This window comes from Triticum urartu, chromosome 6A (assembly GCF_056163025.1).
Source record: "Triticum urartu cultivar PI428250 chromosome 6A, HENAU_Tu73, whole genome shotgun sequence".
NCBI classification, from domain to species: domain Eukaryota; kingdom Viridiplantae; phylum Streptophyta; class Magnoliopsida; order Poales; family Poaceae; genus Triticum; species Triticum urartu.
Window position 1 is genome coordinate 424,079,836 of NC_141878.1, and position 10,709 is coordinate 424,090,544.

The window sequence follows — 10,709 nt, forward strand, 5'->3', positions numbered from 1 at the left end:
GGCGGTCTATTTGCCGATTGCCCCGAGCGCGCTTGAAGGTCTCCGGGCTTTGAAGCGCCAAACTGGTTGATTGCCTTGAGAGGCTGCTTTGCGCTTCTGCTGCGAGGGCCGCGGTGTGCTCCTCTGTTCGGAGAGAGCGCTCTGTGTTTCCATTGACTGTAATAACTCTGCGAGGTCCTGGCATCTTGAGCTTGCGGTATGCATAATGCGGTACCGCATTGAATCTAGCGAATGTGGTTCGTCCGAGCAGCGTGTGATAACCACTGCGGAACGGGACTATATCGAAGATTAACTCTTCGCTTCGGAAATTATCCGGGGATCTGAAGACCACTTCCAGTGTAACTGAGCCTGTGCAATGGGCCTCCACACCTAGAATGACGCCCTTAAAGGTCATTTTTGTGGGTTTGATTCTTGAGGGGTCTATACCCATTTTGTGCACTGTGTCCTGATAAAGCAGGTTCAGGCTGCTGCCGCCATCCATGAGGACTCAAGTGAGGTGAAATCCGTCAATGATTGGGTCTAGGACCATGACGGATACTAGTGGGTTGGTCCCTGCGATCGAAGGTGATCGGGCAGGAGGACCAAGGGTTGAACTTTGGGGCGACTGGCTCCAACGCATATACGTCCCTGAGTGCACGCTTTTGCTCCCTCTTAGGGATGTGGGTCGCGTATATCATGTTCACCGTCCGCACTTGCGGGGGAAACCTCTTCTGCCCTCCGGCGTGCGGCTGCCGGGGCTCCTCCTCGTCATCGCTATGTGGCCCCTTGTCCTTGTTTTCGGCAATTAACTTGCCAGCCTGCTTGAACACCCAACAATCCCTGTTGGTGTGATTGGCTGGCTTGTCTGGGGTGCCGTGTATTTGACACGAGCGATCGAGTATACGGTCCAAGCTGAACAGGCCCGACGTACTTTGTTTGAATGGCTTTTTCCGCTGACCGGGTTTAGAGCCTTTGAATCCGGCATTAACTGCCGTATCCTCAGTATTTTCACTGTTAATGCGGCGCTTATGTTTGTTGCGACGTGACCTACTATTGCCGTCCTTGGTATCTGAGTTACCATGGTTCTTTGATATGTTATTACTGCGAGCCAGCCAGCTGTCTTCTCCCGCACAAAAGCGGGTCATGAGCGTTGTGAGAGCTGCCATAGATTTCGGCTTTTCCTGACCAAGGTGCCGGGCTAGCCACTCGTCTCGGATGTTGTGTTTGAAAGCCGCTAAGGCCTCCGCATCTGGACAGTCAACGATTTGATTTTTCTTTGTAAGGAACCAAGTCCAGAATTGCCTAGCCGACTCTTCTGGCTGCTGAATTATGTGGCTCGAGTCATCGGCGTCTGGTGGTCGCAAATAAGTGCCCTGAAAGTTGTCGAGGAATGCGGCTTCCAGATCTTCCCAACAGCTAATGGAGTCCGCTGGCAAGCTGTTAAGCCAATGCCGCGCTGGTCCTTTGAGCTTTAGTGGGAGGTATTTGATAGCGTGTAAGTCATCTCCGCGGGCCAGGTGGATGTGGAGGAGGAAATCCTCAATCCATATTACGGGATTTGTTGTGCCGTCGTATGATTCAATATTTACAGGTTTGAAACCTTCTGGGAATTGATGTTCCATTACTTCGTTTGTGAAGCATAAGGGGTGTTCGGCACCTCTGTATTGGGCTATATCGCGACGCAGCTCCAATGGGTCTTGCCCGCTGTGTTCGGCCCGACCAGATTTGCTTTTACTGTATCCAGCGTGACGTTTATCGTCTCGCAGAGTGGTGCGTCGTCGTGATCCGTAGATCGATCTTTCATTCTTTGCTTTGTCCTCCAATATGTCTCGCAGGTCTGGCGTATCTCCCCATGCCTTTTTATTTGAATGGCGTTGGAGTGGAGGCTGAGCTTTTGGCTAGAATGCCTCTCTATCGTGGCCGCGAGGTGGCCGATCAGTCGTATCATACGCTTCTTCCTCCAATTGGGGTAGTAACCTGCACTTTGGGTAATTCTTGGAGGGTCGCTCGATTTTATATTCCTCGGCCGCAAGGACTTCAGTCCATCTGTCAGCTAGCAGGTCTTGATCAGTTTGAAGTTGCTGCTGCTTTTTCTTCAGGCTATTTGCCGTGGCCATAAGCCGGCGCTTGAAGCGCTCTTGTTTGACGGGATCCTCTGGGACGGCGAATTCATCATCGCCGAGGCTTGCCTCGTCTTCAGAGGGGGGATGTAATTGTCATCCTCCTCCTCTCCGTCTGCAGCTCTCTCAGGAGAGCTGGCTACTTCATACTCCTGCTCTAAATCTTGCTGGAGGGGATTGTTGTTTTCTTCGGTACTATCCGAAGTGTTATTATCTCCTGTGCCGGTACCACCACTTTTGCTTTGGCGGGAGTTAGAGCAGCGCCGCTGACATCAGCGTTTGGGTTGCTTCTTGGAGGGGTCATCCTCCGCTATCCCGTCGCCATTGCCTTCTTTGGGTGTATCCACCATGTATATGTCATATGACGAGGTGGCTTTCCAGTGCCCTATAGGTGATGGTTCATGTTCGTCTCCTACATCATCGTCCATACCGTCGATGTCTTCGGAGTCGAAGTCGAGCATGTCGGTTAAATCATCGACAGTGGCTACGAAGTGGGTGGTGGGTGGGCGTCGAATTTCTTCGTCGCCCGCATCCCAATCCTGTTCGCCATAATCCGGCCAGGGCTCTCCTGACAAAGAGAGAGACCTTAGTGAATTCAAAATGTCGCCGAAGGGTGAGTGCTGAAAGATATCCGAGGCGGTGAATTCCATCATCGGCGCCCAATCAAATTCGATTGGCAGGGGCGCGGATGGTTCGGAGTCCGGGAGAGAGTCTGGCACCTTGGAGTCATGGGCTACGCAGAGGATTATGCTGGTGTTTGGCTCGATCGCCATTGAGACTGCAGCCCCTGAGGCGGTGTCTAACCACACGTCCTCGATTAGTGCAGTTGGCTCCGAACTAAGGCTCGGAGCTGATGCGGGCGCGGCCTCTGGGGTACTGTTCAGCAATAGAGCTAGGTCATACCCATCGCGACAGTGCGGCGCGCCCGGCTATGGCTCGAATGCATCGAAGATCAAGTCTCCGCGGATGTCGGCCGTGTAGTTCAAACTTCCAAATCTGACCTGATGGCCAGGGGCGTAGCTTTCAATCTGCTCCAGATCGCCAAGCGAATTAGCCCGCAGTGCAAAGCCATCGAATACGAAGATCTGCCCGGGGAGAAAAGTCTCACCCTCGACCGCATCGTTATCGATGATAGTAGGAGCCATCAGGCCTAACGGAGGGTTAGGGTTACACAAGGTCGGTTACAAAGGAGGAGATATCCATATCCGTATTGTCTAGCTTGCCTTCCACGCCAAGTAGAGTCCCATCCGGACATGAGACGAAGTCTTCAATATTGTATCTTCATAGTATAACAGTCTGGCAAATGGAGATAGTCCGGCTGTCCGGAGACCCCCTAATCCAGGACTCCCTCAGGGCCTGTTCCGGAGCTTCGCCGGAGGGGGCATCGATCACGGAGGGCTTCTACATCAACACCATAGCCCCTCCGATGAAGTGTGAGTAGTTTACCTCAGACCTACGGGTCCATAGTGAGTAGCTAGATGGCTTCTTCTCTCTTTTTGGATCTCAATACAATGTTCTCCCTCTCTCTTGTGGAGATCTATTTGATGTAATCTTCTTTTTGCGGTGTGTTTGTTGTGACCGATGAATTGTGGGTTTATGATCAAGTCTATCTATGAACAATATTTGAATCTTCTCTGAATTCTTTTATGTATGATTGGTTATCTTTGCAAGTCCCTTCGAATTATCAGTTTGGTTTGGCCTACTAGATTGATCTTTCTTGTAATGGGAGAAGTGCTTAGCTTTGGGTTCAATCTTGCTGTGTCCTTTCCCAGTGACAGTAGGGGCAACAAGGCACGTATTGTATTGTTGCCATCGAGGATAACAAGATGGGATTTTCTTCATATTGCATGAGTCCATCCCTCTACAACATGTCATCTTGCTTAAGGCGTTACTCTGTTTTTAACTTAATACTCTAGATGCATGCTGGATAGCGGTCGATGAGTGGAGTAATAGTAGTAGATGTAGGCAGGAGTCGGTCTACTTGTCTCGGACATGATGCCTATATACATGATCATGCCTAGATATTCTCATAATTATGCTCAATTATGTCAATTGCTCAACAGTAATTTGTTCACCCACTGTAGAATACTTATGCTCTCGAGAGAAGCCACTAGTGAAACCTATGGCCCCCGGTTCTATCTTTATCATATTAATCTCCTACTACTTAGTTATTTCCTTTGCTATTTACTTTGCCTTTATTTTACTTTGCATCTTTATCACAAAAATACCAATAATATTATCTTTATCATATCTATCAGATCTCACTCTCGTAAGTGGCCTTATAGGGATTGACAACCCCTATTTGCGTTGGTTGCGAGGATTCATTTGTTTTGTGCAGGTACGAGGGACTCGCGCGTAGCCTCCTACTGGATTGATACCTTGGTTCTCAAAAACTGAGGGAAATACTTACGCTAGTTTTCTGCACCATCCCTTCCTCTTCGGGGAAAACCAACGCAGTGCTCAAGAGGTAGCAAGCTCCTTGACCCATATCAGGCCTATTCGCGTCGTCCGCCGCCTCTGCTGCTTTCCTCTCGCTGGATCCACCTCCGACCATGTCGTTCATGTCGCCCTCACCAGCGAGCGCCGTCGTGCGTCGTTCGGATCGGGAGGAGCCCCGATCCCGTCTTCCTCCGCGTCGGCATCCAGGTGGGCCGCAACCCACCCGAGGCCCAGCTCCTTCTGCCTCCGCCAGCCCAAGATCCGACCAGGCCAGGCCAATGTAAGCAGCCCCTCCAGCCCCTCTCCTGTACACTTTTGGGCCAGCCAGATTTGGCCCATGGCATGTTTTTTCCTGTTCTATGATTTGTCCATTTATCCAGAGATAACCAGTTTTACAGGAAGCCCCCTAGACTTCATGCATTTTATAAGTAATCAATTGTGCATCGGTTTAAAATAATTTATATATGAAAATACTTAGAATTTCATCTAGTTTCATAATATCCAACTTTCATGCATGTTAAAAATGTTTAAAATGATGTTTGTGTGTATTTTCCATATCGCCATGTTAAAATGCTTTAATTCATAACTAAATAATCGTAGCTCCAAATTTAACAAACTTTATATGTAAGTGGGGTAGAAAATGCCTAGTTTAACATGGTGGCATCACTTTGCATGTTTAATAACTCTAAAATATGGTTTAGGGAAGAACAGTACCAAATCTAAAATATGCACATGAGGATTTTCCGGACTTGTTGTTTGTTGTTCCGGCCTCATTTAAACTTGCCTAATTAAGTAGTTTTGTTATGCTACACCTCTTGCCATGTTAATCACCATTTAATATTGTTGGGTACATAAACGAGATCGAACTAAATAACTTGAATGTGCTGTTCCATCAAAATGCAACTCGTTGCATATTGAGCTCCACTTAATTTGTAGTTTTGTTTGTGCACTTTTCCATGCCATGCCTCATTAAACCGGACATGCATCATACTTGGTTGTGCATCATGCCATGTTTATGTGGTGTTTGTTTACTATGTTGTTTGCTTCTTTCCGGTGTTGCTTCTTCGGGTTAGTTCCTATAACGTCGCGTTTGTGAGGATTCATTCGACTTCATCCGTTTGTCTTCTTCATGGACTCGTTCTTCTTCCTTGCGGGATCTCAGGAAAGATGACCATACCCTCGAAATCACTTATATCTTTGCTTGCTAGTTGTTCGCTCTATTGCTATGCCGCGATACCTACCACTTGCTATATCATGCCTCCCATATTGCCATGTCAAGCCTCTAACCCACCTTTCCTAGGAAACCGTTGTTTGGCTATGTTACCGCTTTTGCTCAGCCCCTCTTATAGAGTTGCTAGTTGCAGGTGAAGATGAAGTTTGTTCCATGTTGGAACATGGATATTCTTGGGATATCACTATATCTCTTATTTACTTAATGCATCTATATACTTGGTAAAGGGTGGAAGGCTCGGCCTTATGCCTGGTGTTTTGTTCCACTCTTGCCGCCCTAGTTTCCGTCATACCGATGTTATGTTCCATGATTTTGCGTTCCTTACACGGTTGGGTGTTATGGGAACCCCTTGACAGTTCGCTTTGAATAAAACTCCTCTAGCAAGGCCCAACCTTGGTTTTACTTTTGCCTAACAACCTAAGACTTTTTCCCTTGGGTTTCCGGAGACCAAGGGTCATCTTTATTTTAACCCCCCCTGGGACAGTGCTTGTCTAAGTGTTGGTCCGAACCGGGCAGCCTGCAAGGCCACCTCGGGGCAACTCGAGGGCTGGTTTTACTCGTAGCTTAACCTATCCGGTGTTGCCCTGAGAACGAGATATGTGCAGCTCCTATAGGGATGTCGCACATCGGGCGGTCTTGCTGGTCTTGTTTTACCATTGTCGAAATGTCTTGTAACCGGGATTCCGAGACTAATCGGGTATTCTCGGTAGAAGGAATATCCTTCGTTGACCATGAGAGCTTGTGATGGGCTAAGTAGGGACACCCTTGCAGGGTTTTGAAATTTCGAAAGCCGTGCCCGCGGTTATGGGCAGATGGGAATTTGTTAATGTCCGGTTGTTGAGAATTTGACACTTAACTTAATTAAAATGAATCAACCGTGTGTGTAGCCGTGATGGTCTCTTTCCGGCGGAGTCCGGGAAGTGAACACGGTTCTTGTGTTATGCTTGAACGTAAGTTGTTTCAGGATCACTTCTTGATCACTTCTAGCTTCACGACCGCCGCGTTGCTACTCTTCTCGCTCTTATTTGCGTATGTTAGCCACCATATATGCTTAGTGCTTGCTGCAGCTCCACCTCACTACCCTTTCCCACCCATAAGCTTAAATAGTCTTGATCCCGCGGGTGTGAGATTGCTGAGTCCTCGTGACTCACACATACTTCCAAACAGTTGTAGGTGCCGATGATACCAGTGCAGATGATGCAACTGAGCTCAAGTGGGAGCTCAATGAAGATCGTGTTCGTTGTGTTGTTTCATTTCCAGTTGATCAGTAGTGGAGGCCAGTCGGGACGATCGGGGATCTAGCATTTGGGGTTGTCTTCCTTTATTTTGGTTCCATAGTCGGACCTTGATTGTACTCTGGATGATGTATGTTTAACTTGTATTTGTGTGAAGTGGCGATTGTAAGCCAACTCTTTATCCCTTTTTATTCAGTACATGGGATTGTGTGAAGATTACCCCTCTTGCGGCATGCCTACCATGCGGCTATGCCTCTAAGTCGTGCCCCGACACGTGGGAGATATAGCCGCATTGTGGGTGTTACAAGTTGGTAATCAGAGCCATTCCTGACATAGGAGCCCCCTGCTTGATCGAATCGCTGACGTTGTTGAGTCTAGAACAAAATGTTTTGAGTCTTAGGATTATATATATATCGGAGAGTAGGATTATTTTTACTCCTTAGTCCTTCGTCGCTCTGGTGAGGCCTCCTGACGTAGAGTTTTGACTCTTCTCTCCTCAAATTTCACGAAAAAAATTTAGGATCACGCAGGTATCTTGGAATCGTTCTGATGGTTTTGTGACGAGAACATTGTTCTTGGTGCCTCCTGACATTTAGGGATTGTGGCACTGTCCCGGGGAGTTGAGCTCCAAGGTGTTGTCGTCACAATTTTATCATTGCAGTTCTGGAATACCTGAGTTCACCGACATCGAAAATCTCTTTTATGCAGTTGTTGGTGAGATAACCTCGACGCCACCCATTACTGGGGCCGGAGTTCGGGAGTATTACCATAACTCGTATACCGGATGCTTTTCGAAGGTTGAGGTACACGATTTCCGAAGGTTTCTTGGTTATGTGTTGAAGGATGGATACAGCTAGATGTAGGAATTGTTAGTTTGGGTGAGATATTATGATTCCCTTGTATCCCCAACACCTGATTGCAGAACCAGAAAGTTTCGGGAGTTTATAATTGGGAATTCAAGTATCACGTAGGAATTCTTTCCAACAGACACATGATACGATATGGGATCTATCATATGTTTGTTTCCGGCTTATTCTGGAAGCCAATCCTTTGTTTTGTTTTGGATTGTGGTATTCGAGTTGCTTCGAAGTCAAATGTTGATTCCATACCTTGCCTAAGCGGTGTTCTCATATTTCTATATGAATACTAATCCTTCATGATAATCGAGATTGTCAGGTCAATCCTTTTCAACAGGTGTGTTTTCTCTTCAAGTGGATCCGATCATTTCAACATTCGCAAGATCACCTCTCGGTTTTCCCAACATTGTTTGTTTCATCCATCCTAAGTTGCATCCTAAGTTGCATTTGTTTTCCCGCCCTCCCACCCTTTTTCTTCAAGGACTCATATTTCTTTATCAAATATCCATTTTATTGATGCGAAGCCTCTCCATTCTTTTCCGTCAATGTTCTTATCCGGTGATTCTCAGGAAGATACTAAGGAAGCTTCAAGTTTATTATTCTTTGTTCTCTTTCTTCTCCGATGGATTCAATTCAAGCTTTGTTGATCATATCATTTTCCTCGGTTCAAATGCTTTCTCATGCCGGTGCACCTCATAATCATTCCCCGCTTGCTATTCAATTGTTCTGGAGTGCTGAAGATATCTTAGGAGATTCGCGTTTCCATTGCTAATTTGCTTAAGCTATCTTGAGGTTGTTATCTTATTCAAGCCATTTGATTCAACCGGTGCAATCTCTCTTCAAAAGCATTCCAACGGTGTATCTTTTGAGTGGGCCCTAATCCACAGGTCTTTTCCCAGGATCTTACCTGACTCTTATAATTTATCCGGAGTGATTACCAAATTCTTTTCAAAAGTATAACGTAGGTATGAATTGTCATCAGTCATATGTGTTTCTTTAAGATCTCTCAAATTCTTTCCATCGTTGGCTCAACCTATTCGCTTTTGAGTCTCCCGGAGTGTCTAAACAATTCATGGTGGTGTTTCTCATCGGCATTCTTAACATTTGAAGACCGAAGAAGAGTTTTCCTCCAAATCTTATTCGTTCTCTCAAAGATTCGTGATTCTAGCTTGATGCCATCCTCTCATAATTGTTTTTGATTGTGAGAAATCTTTACACCTATCTGGAGCAATTCAATATTATTTTTCAGTTTGATTCTCCAAAGGCCATCATTTCGGGTTTATTCATCCTCAGCTTTCAGCTATTGTTCTCCAAAAATCTTACCGGTGCATCATTCAAGTATTCTCTAGTCAGCTCGTGATCTCTTCGTTCTCATATATTTATATTCCCTCAAGTATCTTCATTCGTTCTCCAATTCTTCCCGGTGATTTGTGCCTTTGCTACTTTCATTTTCAATTCGTACGGTGGTTCGTTCAACATTTCTTTTCCTTCGTTATCATATCAATTCATTTGTTGTCTCAATCCGACCGGTGGTTCGTTGAAGACCTTCTCAAGTTTGCGCTATATCTATCTTAATCCTTTCTACGAGAATAAGTAGTATGCCAAATCCGTTGCTTGTCATCAATCTAAATTGGTGAAGGATAAGCATAATGTAATTCTTATTCTTGTTTTCATACAAGTGATTAATTCCTTATTCCGGAAGTTCATCAAAATTCTTGATTTCAGTTGTTCATCTTTCTTTCCCGGAGTTCCAAGATCTCTCAATTACATCATCGCGAAGATCCATCTAAATCATTACAAGGCTTCACCTTGTGTTTTCAACTTCTCTTTCTTTTTATCATCATTTTGTTACTGAAGTTCTTCATGAAGGCTCTACATGGTGGTTCATCAAGGATTTAATTCGTTCTCATAGTGTTCGCCAAGAGGATCTCAAGCATTCTCCATCTTGCGTTTCGAATAGCAATTCTTTCTATATTATCTTTTGAGGTGGTGTTATGTCACTCTTGACAATTTCCCTTCGTGTTTCATGATTCACAAGTTGTCAGGAATGAAATATTTTAAACCCATCATTTTTAATTCCTTCATGAGATCCTTTGCAACTCATCAATCTCTTCTGTGGAGTTATCTTGGGTTATATTTCACCTAAAGCTTTTCCTAAGGATTGTTGCTATTTATGGTGCTTATAAATGACCCAAGTTCTTCATTTATCCTCCCGATGAAATAAGTTTCTCGTCTCCTTGTTCATAGCAATCCAATCCATTGTTTTTCGTTAGTGGAAGAATTTCACCTAAAGATTTTGAGATGTTTTCCATAAGTCCACAACAAGCTTACTCTTTTCGTGGTTGATTTTCCAACAACTCTGTTATAACCTTCTTCTAAGGATTCTTTCTGAATTAAATTGTGGTAGAAGTTGTCATTCCTTCACCCTTATCTTATTCCGACGATCTAGCTTCTCTTCATTCGTTCCAGCGGCATTGTGATGTTACTCTCTTCGACAAATCATCTCATTTTTCTCAAGATCGTGTTTTTCCTTGCTTATCCATTCAATCGGAGTGGTGTGTCATCCCTTCAATTTCTTTTCATCTTATCAAGTGTTCTTCTCCTTTCTACCGGAGTGATGTCCAGATTATATCATTCTTATGCCTTCTCTATCTTGTTCTAACCGGAGTGTCGTGCCCTCTTTTCAAGTTCTCTCATCTTATCAAGTTTTACCTCCCTTCACAACTGGAGTGTTGTCGTAATTGATCTTTATCGTTCCTTGTACATCTCGTTTCTACCAGAGTGCTTGCATGTACTTCTTGTCCATTGCAACCCTTTTCTTATGTCTTTCTACCTACAAGGTTCTAGT